This window comes from Oryzias latipes, chromosome 23 (assembly GCF_053564925.1).
Source record: "Oryzias latipes strain Hd-rR chromosome 23, Olatipes_Hd-rR_3.1".
Classification (NCBI taxonomy): domain Eukaryota; kingdom Metazoa; phylum Chordata; class Actinopteri; order Beloniformes; family Adrianichthyidae; genus Oryzias; species Oryzias latipes.
This window is the reverse complement of record NC_136259.1, coordinates 14,887,015-14,901,084: the sequence shown is the minus strand read 5'-3', so window position 1 is coordinate 14,901,084 and position 14,070 is coordinate 14,887,015. Positions and strand designations below refer to the sequence as shown.

At 40.9% G+C, this 14,070-nt stretch overlaps 1 long non-coding RNA gene across 2 annotated transcripts; it reads right to left on the bottom strand.

The window, feature by feature from the left end:
* Window positions 1-5,228: 5,228 nt before the first annotated feature.
* On the bottom strand, window positions 5,229-12,892 carry LOC105357075 (uncharacterized). 2 transcript variants are annotated; one of them, XR_013653654.1, is made up of 4 exons: window positions 12,767-12,892; window positions 12,530-12,587; window positions 12,380-12,434; window positions 5,229-5,562 (listed from the first exon to the last, which is right to left on the bottom strand). It is a non-coding gene; the product is annotated as an uncharacterized LOC105357075 (long non-coding RNA). The 2 variants fall into 2 exon arrangements; XR_911095.4 differs by lacking the exon at window positions 12,767-12,892 and having other exon boundaries at window positions 12,530-12,645.
* Window positions 12,893-14,070: the final 1,178 nt, after the last annotated feature.

Here is a 14,070-nt window from a genome sequence, read left to right as displayed (position 1 = left end):
CAATGTTAAAGTGCCTAGGATAGCACCAGGGTTACTCAGACTTTATATTTCACTGACCATGCTTCAATGTCTGTATGTCTCTCTGGAATGACGGTGGAAGGCTGCAAGGCGGTTACCGAGGAGACGACTGCTAAGAAGGTACGCTGATAAGTGTGACATATCAGTGTGAGAAACAAAGTGCTTCATGTTGAAGGTTGTTTTAATGAGCTAGCATTCATCCGATTAACTTTCAATGAGTTACCGTGCCTCATTGTTTCTCCGCTACTGTGTTTATATCTCATAATACCCGGCTATGGTGGCTGTTTGGACCAGCTGTTCCACTCTGAGCACAGAGCCTATTCAGACTGATAAAATTCAAATCGAAGCGAAGCTCACTCCGACTGGAAACCAACCAAGACCATCTCTAAAAATGATCCAGAGAGCGGTTCCTGGTCCTGGACCAGGGTCCTCTTGGGGGTATTCAAACTGAAAAGTTGTTCCTGATTATCGGTGAAATTAACTCTGTTTCAACCTAAGTGAACCAAATATGTCCACTCTGAATACATTCTTAGTCACAACCTCTCTTATGGGTGGATAAGGGCTGTCTGCAGATAACAAAATGGGCAAACTTGTTCGGGACATGCAGGTGGACCGCACAAAAATTTTGAGACTCAGTGAGCCACTAGAGAGAAAATGTTTCTTAACATTTTCTTCAATGAGCGTGCAGTGAACGACATGAACACTGTTAGAAACTAAGAAGACAGTCAGAGCGTGGTTTGTGTAGTTTGTGTGCACTTATATATCAAGTGAACACCCCAGTCAGGGAGGAGCTGGTAATGTCCGTGCACCTTACCAATGCATAGAGCGCAGCATAAGGGCACGGTACAACAGCGTCACCCATACGCCATAAGTGTGTGTAACTTACATTATTCTCACCAATAGTTCATGCTACACTTACCACGCACTCAACAATGGTACGTTCCATTTTTGGGACAAAGAAATATGAAAAACCTAATTGGCTTAATTGTTTTTCATAGGTTTTCGTGCCTCAGACACCAGGTTTGATGCTTTTTTGGGTCTACATTGTTACAAAAACACAACACTCAGAATGTTGACCGTTTGATTCTCGTTCAAAATCTTTCCTCAGTTTTAGAAATAAAAACTTGGTGACAAAAATGTGAAAGTCAAAAATTTAAATGAGGCAGTCTTAAAAAAAACTGTTGTAGGATTTTACAGCAGCCAAACAAACAGAAACGGCAAGTGATTTTTTTCCAACTATACCATCTCAAAAAAACCTGAAAAGGTTAAATCAAAGTTAAAGAACAAAGTAGGACTTTGGAACAGTGCTTCAAAAAAGGTAGTTTTGAGTTCCTCTAACCTTAAGGCGTAAACTTAATGCTTTTGCCCTAAAATAAGATTCTGAAAAGAGTAGAAAGTATAAAATAAAAAGCTGTATTGCAGACAGCACCCTTATTTAAAGTTTGAGGGGGTCTCAAATTTCCATAAAAAACATAAGCACACATATTTTTTCAAGTGGAGCAAATTGTTGGAGATTATACATCCTGTGTCCACCTTTTCATCCTCATCAGCCCCTCTCTTTAAAAGTGTTTGAAACCGGACCTGAGTCCTGTAATTACCTTTACGACTAAATCCCAGCTGCACACACTTTTGCAGAGGATGTGCGTTCATGGAAAGAGAGGAATGAAAATATGAGCACGCCACTTTGCAGCAGCTGCACCACGGCTTGGGTCGGCCTCAGCGCCCGAGGAAGAAAAAGAGTTATTTTGGCGGTGATTGATAGAGTGGCTTCCTGTTCTGATATGTTACCAAAAAACTCTCAAGGTTGAAGGAATTGTGTGACTTCCATGCTCATCTATTGACCTTTGACTACTCTTGGTTTAAAATTACATCGTGCCATCTATACATTACCTTGAGAACCTAATTTTGCCTGGACAAAACCCCAAACCCAGCCAGGAAACAAAACAAAACATATGCCTCACCAGCAAAAATAGATTGAACCATACATTTTATTTCACATGAGGATCAAGGCGTCAAGCTTTCATGATTTAATAAATCTAATGTGTATTTGTGTACTTCCAAGAGATTTAAAAATAAATCCTTAACCCAACATTTTAATCATTAAGCTACAAGAAATAAGAGTATTAAGTAAAAGCATTCTTTGCTGATGATACTGTGGTTTATATTCCCAAATTAGTCACTCAAACTATAAAATGACTATAAATAAACAGACTTTTACTTTGAAGCTTTTACAGTCAGATGTGGAGGTTTTTTAAGACCAGTTCATGAGAAACTAACACTTGGGTTCCTAAGGATAGTGCAGCTTTGGGGTTCAAAATTATTAAATCCAGGCTTAGGAACTGCTTTAACTCAGGAGAACTCACAGGGAATAATTTGACTACAAATTTTTAAAAAAATTTTAATTTCTTGTTTATTTTATTATAAATTGTTTCCCTCACTTGTGAGCAAGACGCCAAGATATTTAAGCTCCTCCACCTGGGGCAGGTGCACTCCACCCACCCAGAGAGGACAAACTTCCTCTCTCCGGCCAAGTACCATGGCCTCAGATTTATCGGTGCTGACCCTCATCATGCTTCACACTCGGCTGCAAACCACAGAGAGGAGATCCTGTGCAGAATGCAAGTGGTGGGCTGGCAGGGCCCTCCCTTAGAGATAGGGTAAAAAGCTCGGTTACCCACAGAAAGCTTTGAGTAGAGCCGCTTGTCCCCTACATTGAGAGGAGCCAGTTGAGGTGTCTGGTCCAGAAGCCTCCTGGACGCCTCCCTGAGGAGGTGTTATGGGCATGTCCCACTGGACGGAGGCCTCTGGGGAAGACTCAGGACAAGCTGGAGAGACTACGTCTCTCGGCTGGTCTGGGAATGCAGAGGGGTCCCCCCAGAGGAGCAGAAGGAAGTGGCCGGGGAGAAGGGAAGTCTGAGCATCTTTGCTTAGACTGCTGTCCCCGCGACCCGGTCCCGGATGAGTGGAGGAAGATGCATGGATGTATATTGCTGTTGTCAATTTCTGCTACTAATGGTGAACAAGCAAAAAACTAAATTTTCAAATTAACTTTAAAATCTCAGAAGAGAATTGTTCTGCAGAGCATGGTGCTTTAGTGATGCAGAAACCGTGCTACCTTTCTGTGTGTGTTTTTTTTTTTTGTTTGTTTTTTTCAGGAGTATCACTTGTTGCAACACGTTTTCCCAGCTGAACTTGTGCTTGTCTGTCCTGGAGCCAAATCCATGTTGGGCTTTAAATTGCTTTTTAAAATTTCACCTGTTTTTTATCAACCCGCTTTTGGTTTTGCTGGATTTTTGCTCCCCAGAATTTTTCAGGCATCTTTTTTCAGGCCATTATTGATGGTCAAGCAATGATGTCAAGTAACTACTGGCCAAGTTGATTGAACTGTAAGTGCCATTTAATCAAAAGTTCCTTCATCTTTCACAGCCTGCCATTATTTTTGTAGTTTTTATTTTTTCTTATAACCCTTGTGCTATCCTATGGGGTCCAGATGACCCGATCCTCACATTAACATGTTATTCCTACCATGGAAAAGGTAGATAAAGGTGAAGATTACAAATCAATGAAGAAAAAAGGTTTAGCGCACTGTCTTGTGGGGTCTAGATGACCCAATTCTTAATGTTAAAGTGCCTAGGATAGCACAAGGATTAATATAAACTACACAAATAGGGAATAAAAAAAAATGCAGATAATAACCAGTTAATATGTGAGATGAAAATTAACAGGGTTAGTAGTCAAGGTAAAAAATAAATTAGAAGACTAGAGGCGAGTTAGAGGAAGCTAAAAATATTAGCTTGAAGAAAAAGAAAAAAAGAAGTAAGGAAGTGAGAAATGTTGGAGAATAGAATCATGATAGAAAAAACAAAGAAAGTGATAAAACGATCAAATAAAAAGGAGCTTAAATAATATTCTTGTGTACAGAATTCTTTTTAAATTTCAGCAAATAATAATAATAAAACATTTATATTTGAGTAAATTTGAAATAGTGGTTGTGACTGTTAACAGAAAGCAAGTGTGATAATCACATTTTACTCAACCAAATTTAAAAATTAAATCAAAAGTAAAATCCCAATTTATGCAAATGAGAAATCTAAAAAACTAATTTCAGTAAATGGATTTTTCCTTAATTTATTTCACAAAACCGATTCAAGATGTTTTTTCCCCCAAAATATTTTTTCGTTTTTTCATCATATTTGTGTTTTTTTCTTTAAAAAAAGTTTTTCTATATATTATACATATAGTAATCGCCTCACCTAAGTCATTCACTTCTAGAGACATTATCTAAACAACAATAATAACCGAGTGGTTAAATGACAGGAAAATGAGGAATGACAGAACTATTTAGCCAATCAAATACGGGAAATTCCAATTTCTCTTGTGTCGTTCAGAGAGAAAAAAGGTGAAGTCAAATTGGTGATTATTCATTTCAAGTCTTTACAAGCTGAGGCCAAACACTGAAGAAACAACCGATTGTGAGGCTTAAACCGTTTTGTGAATTGTCAACTTTGGTCAATAAACTGCAGTTTTTTTCTTCTTCTTTTTCTGTCAGTGTGGTTTAATGGGATGTTTGTAAACAAACAACAGCTGAAGGAAGCCTAAAAAAGGATAAAATGACAAAACAATGTTTCATGTTAAGAGTAACTTTTATAAATCAGATACATAACACAATTTCTCATAATGTGCAAAGGCTTGACTCTACAAGCTGGTGTTCCTGCTAGAAATGTCAGTCAGAGTTGTTCACACTGCCTTCGGCAAGTTCAAGCGACCACTTCTGATGCAAAACATGCGTAAATGCGCATTTTTGGCTTCCGCGTTCAAAATGTTCCCGTTCACAAGTTGGAAGTTTCTACGACTGTTTTTGTGCTCTACGTACAAAACCCGCGCCCACTGAACATTAAAAGTTCAACCAGTTGAACTTTGACCAATCAGGGACTCGGATTTGGTAGCGACGTATGGATGGTGTCCCTTTTCATTTCTGGCAGTGTCAACTGTTTAAAAAATAAAAATAACATTTTCTTATGATTAATAATTGCAGTTTGTGTACAACCCACATCAGAATAGAGCTGAGAGCATACGCTATATGCCCACATGTGAACGCAGCTCTAGGTGTCTGTACAAAGAGTTGGGCTAGACAAATTTTAAATCTCAGATTCTTTTAATCTTTTGGGAAGAAAAGTTAGCAGGTTTGAAGTGAAGGAGATTGGAGTTTTTTTTTTTTTTGTTTGTTTTTTTTTCCAGAAGTTTGTGGAATGATCACTCAAGATCCCAAGAAGTTAAAAAAGCAAGAAAAAAAGTCAGAAAACAACACAAAAATGCCCAAAAAATTAAAAACCATCTGAAAGAATGATGGAAGTTGGAGAGCTGACATAAGTCAAGAACAGAGGGGGATCAAGAACAGTTCCCTGTGGAACGTTGGTGGAGATGCAGTGAGCTGGACTTGTACTCTTGCCAAGATGCTTTAAAAGTTTGCCGAGGTCAGTAGGATTAAAGCTTGTCCAGGACGTCCAGTTGATGAAGCGCTGAGGTGATTTATGGTGTCAAGAGCTGCAGAAAGATGAAGGAGAACAAAGACAGAGGATTTAACAACAAAGACAGAAGCCGTCTCTGTGGAGACACTTCTAAATTCAGCCTGGTTGACGTCAAGTAGGTTATTTAATGAGAGGATATTTGAAATTTATTTCAAAATGCTGCTCATTCTAGGGTTTTGGCTTGAAATATAAGAAGGTCCTCTAATTCGTTGAAAGGGAAGGGGGTCAGGGACGGGCAACTTTAGCAGTCACTGTGAAAATTGTTGTGAGGGAAAAAATAATAATCGTCTTGTTGCCAAGGTTGCAACTGCTCTATATTTAACAAAAAAGATGTTAGGTAATTTGCTAAACTAATTTTCAAAATAAAATCTACTAGTTTGGGAATAAGAAGCAAAGTTTTCAAAGTTTGAAGCCACCCCCACCCCCAAAATAAAAAACAGATGTGACTGGAAGGAAAAACTGAATTTGCGCTTCACACTGCCAATTACTATTTTTCCCTTCAACAACAAAAGAGAAGCGATAGAGCAGTTAGCGTTGAATGGCTCCAGTGATTAGTTACGTCTCAAGTGGCCTAGTGGTGGAGTCTTCACCCTGAGACTGGGAGGTTATGGATTTCAATCTGAGATAGAGTTTTTACCAACACTGGTGAAAATCGGGTGTTTTTTAACCCTTGTGGTATCCTAGGCACTTTAACATTGGGAGTTGAGTCATCTATACCCACTAGACAGTGCTCTGAACCTTTTTTCTTCAATGATTTGTGATCTTCACTGGTTTCCATGGATTACATGAAATCTTTTCACCTTTATCCACCTTTGTCATGGTAGGGAAAACACGTCAAAGTAAGGGTGGGGTCATCCAAGATAGGGTTAACATGTTCTTGCGGCACTTTTCTGATGATGGACATATATTAAGAAAAAAGTAGCGTAAAATGTCATTTCTGAGTATTTCTTTATTCAAATCACTATGATTTAAGAGGAGATGAAAAAATGAAATAATGATAAAAAGCTTATTTGTGATGCAGAAAATGCGCCCCCTGCTCCAAGCTCTCACCAAAGGGGAGAGGAAGGAGAGCGGAGTTGCCCAACCGCTACACACAACTCAGAGGGAAATTTTTGATGAACTCTGCAGAACCACAGTCCTAGAAAACAACACAGGTATCTTAAATTTTGGCTAAGACCGACATTATCAGAATTAAAAGATTACTGGGAAGACTTGGACGGGACTCAGGTGTTGGATTGGGTCGGGCTTAAACCACTAAATGGTTCCCAAGCGTGTAACTATGGTTGCAGCTCATCGTTGTTCCCAAAGAATGAAAAAAGAGCAGAAAACAAACTTTAAATAGTGCAATTTACTAAAAAGATTTACAGATTTTCATTCAAGCTTTGAAGTCGACAGCTAAACAGCAGATGCACTCTAAGCTGCAGATGAAATCCCTGAGAGGAAGCACAGAGCCGAAATTTTAACTAATGCCCATTTCCTGCATCTGCTGGGAATCCGTTGTCGGAGCCCACTTTGACACCAAACGCCACTTCTGCCTTGCAAATTACACACCTATGAGATGGGAGCAAGTGGCAGTACCCTCTCTTTAAGGGTTCCTCCCATTTGGATATCCGAGTTGATCAGATCAGGACTCGCCCTCTCTGCTTGCTGGATTACTTTCTGCGTCCTCACAGGTTGTGCTGAGGACAAAATATCAGACGACACATTCCCCAACTTGCAGTCAAGCAATGGGAGAGCGATACAGGTGGGACGGCACTGTCTGGCCTTACCTCCCTCTGACCCATAGACATAAGCGCACACAGCTATTCTGTATGTGTTACTCTAACTAAGAGTTGATAAAAAATTATACACAAGAAGGGAAAAAGCATGAACCAAACCCAAGATATAGGACAGAATCCAAGTCCAGGCTATAAAACAATGATCAGATCAGTCAAAAAAGAGGAAAATTTACTATGATCTTTGTTTTTTAGCCAAAAATAGTTGCTTTAATGCCATAAATGTTGAAGAAACATAAATTAAAGCTTAAAATCAAAGTTCAGTCTGTTTTTTAGTATAAAGTACAAAAGGCACATTAAAATTTAGCGCGGTGTGTCTTGGTCCTAACCGTTTTCTCGACTGAATCCTTTTTCTCGCCTTGTGAAGCTGCTTCAACCGGTGCCGCTTTTTTGGTGCCCATATTTTTGGCGCCACCGTTTTGCATCGCTGTTTTTTTTTTTTTATGAGAGCTGAGGGCCTCTTGTGTTGGACATATTTTACTTTAACAACAGGGGTTATTAATCTTCAGACAAACCAAAGGTATGACTGAATAAACCCCTTTTGTAATTGAGGCCAAACTTTATTAATTTCAACCATGTTTGGAAATCTTTGGTGTTGGACCGGACGGAAAAGGAAAGAAGGGAAGAAGAGAGAGGGATGTTAGAGAGGGGGGGTGATAGTGAGAGGGGGGGGGTAAGACCATGAAGCAGCATAGAGCAGACAGGCTTACTGGTTGTTTATCATTACGGTACGGTTCAAATGTAGTACAAAAAGGGCGGGGCCTGTCCACACACACTCAAATGTTATCAACACACCTGCTAGCTGCAAAAATGTCCACATGTCAACATGTACACAAAACAGATAGTGTTCACAAACGCATACCTATGCCTTTAAACCAACAAGTGTGAAATCTTTCATTCATTCAATCATGCAAACTATCAGTGCAAAGGTGAGCTAACACCTGTGTTCAGGTGAGTGTTTAAGTTCTTCTAAAATGGATGGTGGAATGTGAAAAGAAGGAGGAGCGCCCAGCCACCCCCCAGACCCCCGCCGCAACAGCAGCGGCAGCCGGAATCCCCCCAACGCCACACGGGAACAGGCAGGGAACAACCGCCCCCCGGGCGACCAAGACCGCCACCCAGGCCAGGGCCAGCAGGACCGCCGCGAGGCCCCCAGAGCCAGAGAGCAGGGAGGCGCAGAGGGAAAGAGAGCGCCGCCCCAGCCCAACCAGGAAATCAGCCCCCCCGTTGCGCCGGGAGAGCCCAACGCAGGGCCCCACCGGAGAAGGACGCCCACAGCCCCAGACGAGCACCCCATCACCACCCAGGAGTTCCGGGCATCCCCCCGCCCCAACCCCAGGTACGAGCCAGGACCCCCCAAGGGAGACCCGCTCCGCACTCCAGGCAGCCACCCACCCGGCCCACGGTTGGTCCAGGGAGGAGCGCTGTTTTGAGTGTCGTAGTTGTAGCACCGATGTTTACTACCAGTTTAACCTTTAGTTGTGGTTTTGCTGTTTCGTCGCGCCGCTGTGAATCAGTTGCTCGCCGTCCATCGATGTGACATGGCGCGACTATGGACTTTGGGAAGCACCTGTTTGTTGCCCCTCCTCTTCTCGCTTCCCTGGGTCACTAGACTGTTATCTGAGTCCGAAACTCCACCCACAATGGAAGGGCGTCGCCCACCGTGGGCATGGCCAACGGGTGTTTGGACTCTTTGTGTTGAGAGCCAATCCTTTCATTTTAGGTGCAATTCTATTTTGTTAAATACTTGTCTTGGAGGTTCCTGCGCTTAAACCTGTTCAAATACTCCCACCTTACGGAAGGCCAAGGAGGTGAAGTGGTTGCGTTTTTAGTGTTTTCTGATCATGCACGCATCATCATGCGTAATTTGAAACTGTTTCTACCTCCTCCACACCTCAGAATGTGACTTTGTTTCAATGTAGATCATTCCTCAAAGTACTTTTTGGAATGGAATTGTTCTTTTGTCACCATACGGTATGTTCACCAGGAAGCAGTGGATGCAGTTTGTTATCAAACAGAATATCGGTAGTGAGGGGTTTTGTTTGTATACCTAATGTACATTATGTTGAATGCTTTTTGTGTTTAAAAAGTGGGAAAAGCTTGATTTGGAACACCAAAACTATTCCTTAGTCCTATTTTTTACAAACCTCCCCCTTTATGTCTGCGTTTTTGTGCATGGTAAAAGGCAGTAGCTCCATTAACGTTATTAAAATGCAACCAAATGTAAGTAAAACGTTTAGGGTATTTGATTTTAATAAGTTACTGCAAAAAATAAAATAATTTGGAGGTGGGGCATCACCGGCAAAGTCACAATAAGGGCAAGAAAGATTGTTTTACCATGTGAGAGATTTGGTTTTTTTTTTAGGACCATCACACAAAATTTAAAACTGTATTAAAGAAGACGTTACAGCTTTGGTCGTATTTGTGTTACATCATCACTTTGTTCTAAAAAAATTAAAAACATTTTCACGGGGTTCCTTTTATAGAGCCTCAATCAAGTCATTCTGAATTGGTTGTCAGGCTGTTCCCATGGTAACAAGATGTAGATGGAGCCAAAAGTGGAGAGAGACGGGCAATCCATGCATGAGTGGTGGAAAGAAATGTGATATTTATCCACAGTCTCTACTTAATGTGAGGAAGCCTGACAGCAGGGATTGAAAAACTTCACACACACCTTTCATGGTCATTGATTTAAAAGAAAGTCTAAATCTGAAAGTCATCTATTTCCCATAGGCCCCCAGCTCTGCATGTCAGTGGATTCACTGCACTACATCCATATGTTTGAGATCTGCTTTGGAAAGTAAACAAAAGTGTTTGTGATGTTTATCGCTTTTGACTTGAAGTTTTACCATCCAGCATGGGGAAGAATGGCTGAACCGAGGCTTGAAGCTCAACGCTGATTAGTGACAGATTCTTTAGAAACAATAGACCAGATCCAAGATGGAGAACACAGTGGTTTGAAAGCTGAGAGGCTTATTCTCCATGTTTCTGATTTTTTTCACTGATTAAAACCGTCCTGCAGGTCCAGCTCATGAGTAAACATTCCTCACATGAAGTAGATATTATATTATATTCACATTTCTATCCACCACACATGCATTGACAGCTCATCTCATTTTATGGCTCCAACTTGAACGGTGCCTTTTCCGGATTTCTTACAAAAAACATTTTAAAGTTTCACACCACACAGCCGCCAGGACGTTTATTTTGAAATTTGACATGGGTATTTTCTACTTGTGCGGTGGTCCGTGTCACTGGGTGGCTGCTTCTTAGTGTCGCAGGCCATCACCTTCAACCTGGATTAACTCTCCTTGAAAGAGCCTGAAAAATGACCCAGACTGAGCCCTTGTGCTGCAAGATTTATTCAAATTTGTCCAAATTAAGCGTGGGATGAGGTTTTTCCCTCCTTGGGTCCAATCAGGTTTGGACAAGTCCAGCAGGGAGAAAGATATGGTCACCAATATGGTTTGGGTTAACAAATGAGCATTGACATCCCACTCCGATCAATTTTTGATCTTTTGTGCCGTTTTTAACCAAAACAAAAAAACCTGTGTCATTTTTCTAGTTTCTGCAGAGCGGCAGTAGTTCGTAAGAAATTTACCTCTGAGTTGTGGGCGGGCCTGTTGAAGCAGAGCAGCCCCACCCCCCTTACCCTTTCAGTTGCTGAGAGCTCTCTGTTGACATGCTCTCCTGCTAGCCTACTGTCCCTCACTCATTTCTCATTGACCTAAGTCCATGCAGGAAATGCAGGAAACAAGCAAACTGGTAGTTCTGGCGGACCACAGTTAGTTTAGAATCATTGACTGTTTATGAGAACAGGACTGAGTGACCCCTCCCGTGACGTTTCAAACAGGAAGTACCCACTGGTACCAAATGCCAATATCCCATTGACTTCTATTGATAAACAACAATACGTTGACAGATTTTCCCAAGCCTCTGTTTAAGCAGGGACTTAAAAAAGTTCTCTCCTGATTGACCAGACTGGTTGCCATAGAAATGTTGACTTGCCCCAATCATTGCTTGTTGATGACATCTGGCTCCAACATGATGGCGTCCGTATCGGAAAAAAGTGGCGACTAAATTGAATTAATTTTGTTGGAACAGAAAGTAAGTCATTTTTTATAAGTGGCATCACATGAACTCGGTCCAGTTCTCATTTACAGTCAGTGGTTAGTCCCGGTCTTAAAGGAACTTTAACAATAACCCGGAGTTGACTGACCCTACTGGTAAATTAAGCCAGCACTATCCATATTTGCATTATTTTATGTTTAAGTAAAGCTCAATTAAAAAAATTAACTATTTCAGAAGCAAAAAAAAAGTCAAATCATTTTTATTTGTCTAAAAACACTTTTATGTATTTTTAAGGTGATGAAATGTGATGAAAATGGTGTTTTTAACAGGTTTTTGTAGCATTTTTGTCATGAAGGTAGACATATATGAAGAAAAATAAACTTCTTTATTCAAATTGTTGTGAATCAGGAGCAGATGAAAAAAATGCAACTGGAAAAAGACCTTATTTGGGACGTCGATGAAAAATCCAACGTTGTTGGACTTTTTTGCACCGCAAATGTTGGGTTGGGGGTGTGAGGGGCTGTAAGCTAGCTGGCTAATGATATTAACAGGCCTTATTCAAACAACAAACCTTAAAGAAAAAAAATTCCCACTTCCCATTGTCTTTTCTGTACAGAACTATCAGGAACATTCAGCGTTGTAGAATCCATTTCAAGAATCCATTTCCATTCCATTGTATAGAACAAATAACACATAGTGGGGAACAGGATAATTTTGCATAATGTGAGGACAATGAGAACAGTATGTGTAAAAGTCTTCTTAAATAAACCACTCAGATCAATCAGAATATTCAAACTTGTGGTAAATTCCCCAAAGTAAAAAAAAGCAACAAAAAAATGATCAATTATCTTACTTGAATGAAATAAGTGCCCCCCAAAAAAAACATCTTTCTTCCAGAAATTATAATGAAAACTTCTTTTGTGATTTTATGACTGCATGAAAATCTCATCTTAACCACAATTTTGGTAAGTTTAATATCATATTTACCTGAGTTTTCCCCAAAGCGTCATCTTTTAGTCTGCAGTTCTGCTTTACTGTTTACCTTTAAAAAAAAAAAAGAAGAAGAAGAAAATCTAGAAGTTACGACAGACAGAGGGGCTCCACAATGATGAAGAAATAACCACTTGATGTACGGACCTGCCAGAGCTGATGGAGCTCTCTAATCCGCTTTCTTGTCTTCTTTATGCCTTCATTGCTGAGAGGGTGAAAAGGGCAAAGAAGATGAAGAAAGGAGGAGAAAACGCCTCTCTTTCCGTCTATTAGATGTTTTTTTTTCTTCGTTTTTCCATGGTCAGTACAGATGGTCCGCCACGTTAGCCGTCATAAATTCACGAGACGATGTTGAAGTCTAGATGAAAAACCAATCGGATTTACCTGCAAACTGTCTGGAGCTTTTATTTTTATTCTTTAGAAACACGTGTTTGCTCAAAATAAGAGGAGAAAATAAAAAATGTAAGGTAAAGTCCTTAATGGAGAGCATGGGGTTGAGAAAGAGGAGACACCCAGGGGGTGAGGAGCACCATGAAGAACGAGCTAAAAAAAAGGGGGGGGGGGGGGGGGGGGGCTTGAAAGTGTCTGGGACAGATTATCCTCGGAAAGCAATCAATCTTCAGGGGCCAAACAGATTCATGCATGCACAGACACTCATACGTCCACATGCAAACAAATACATGGGGAGCTCACCTCTCTTAACCCTGTCTGTCATTCTTTTTTTTTAAACTCCATCCCCCATCTGCAGCGATCACTTACTTGCTTCTTTTCTTTTATACACATTCTTTTTCGAATTTAGTCAATCGTGGATAATAGTTTTGTTCCTGAAGGTGTCTGTTCCTGAAAGCAAAGGGTCTCCGTCGCACATGTGACTGCAATTTTTGAATTCTAAGTGCAAGAGAGACACGGAAAAAAAAAGGGAAACGCAGATGTCCTAGCTTGTTCGGCTTTGGGGCAACAGGAGGTTGCACTTATCTAAGTGGGAATGCCAAAAAAAATCAAACTCATATGTAGACGGACCAGCAGACAATGGTAAAGCCTTAGACACAACTGCAAAAGATGGGCAAACCTGTATGGGGGACACAGGCGGCATTCGACTAAAGGCAACATGTGCAACTTGAGCCTTACGAATACTTGTTGATACAATTACAATACGCACGACAATGGTCTGTTCCATTTTCACGACGTTTCTTGCGATGGCCGCTCGAGCCTCAGGGAAACTGCAAGACACAACCGTCTTATGGTACGTTCACATCGGGCTCGGGAACGAGTGTTCAAGCAATCCCTTTTAAAGAAAAGTCTATGCAAACAAACGTATAAGACCTATTTTAGGCTTTGGCGTTACAAACCATCACGTTCATGGCCTACGTGCAAAAAAAACGGTATTGACCGTGCGTCAAACCAGTTGAACTTTGTCCAATCAGGGACTCAGATTTGGTAGTGACATTAATAATTGCGGATTGTGCCTGGCCGGAACCATACGATACTGATCTTTCATAGATCGGGGAAAAATAACCTGGAGCAAGATTCATGAGATTCGCACTGCTTTGACATTTAACACCAAGACTCTTCTGTAAGTGCATGCGCTAATATTGGGTAGTGACCGTCCAGTGTGAACACTGTATGCTAAGAGCGTGTTTAAAAACCCATGTTCAGCGCGTTCTCGAACAAGCCAAACATACCCGGTG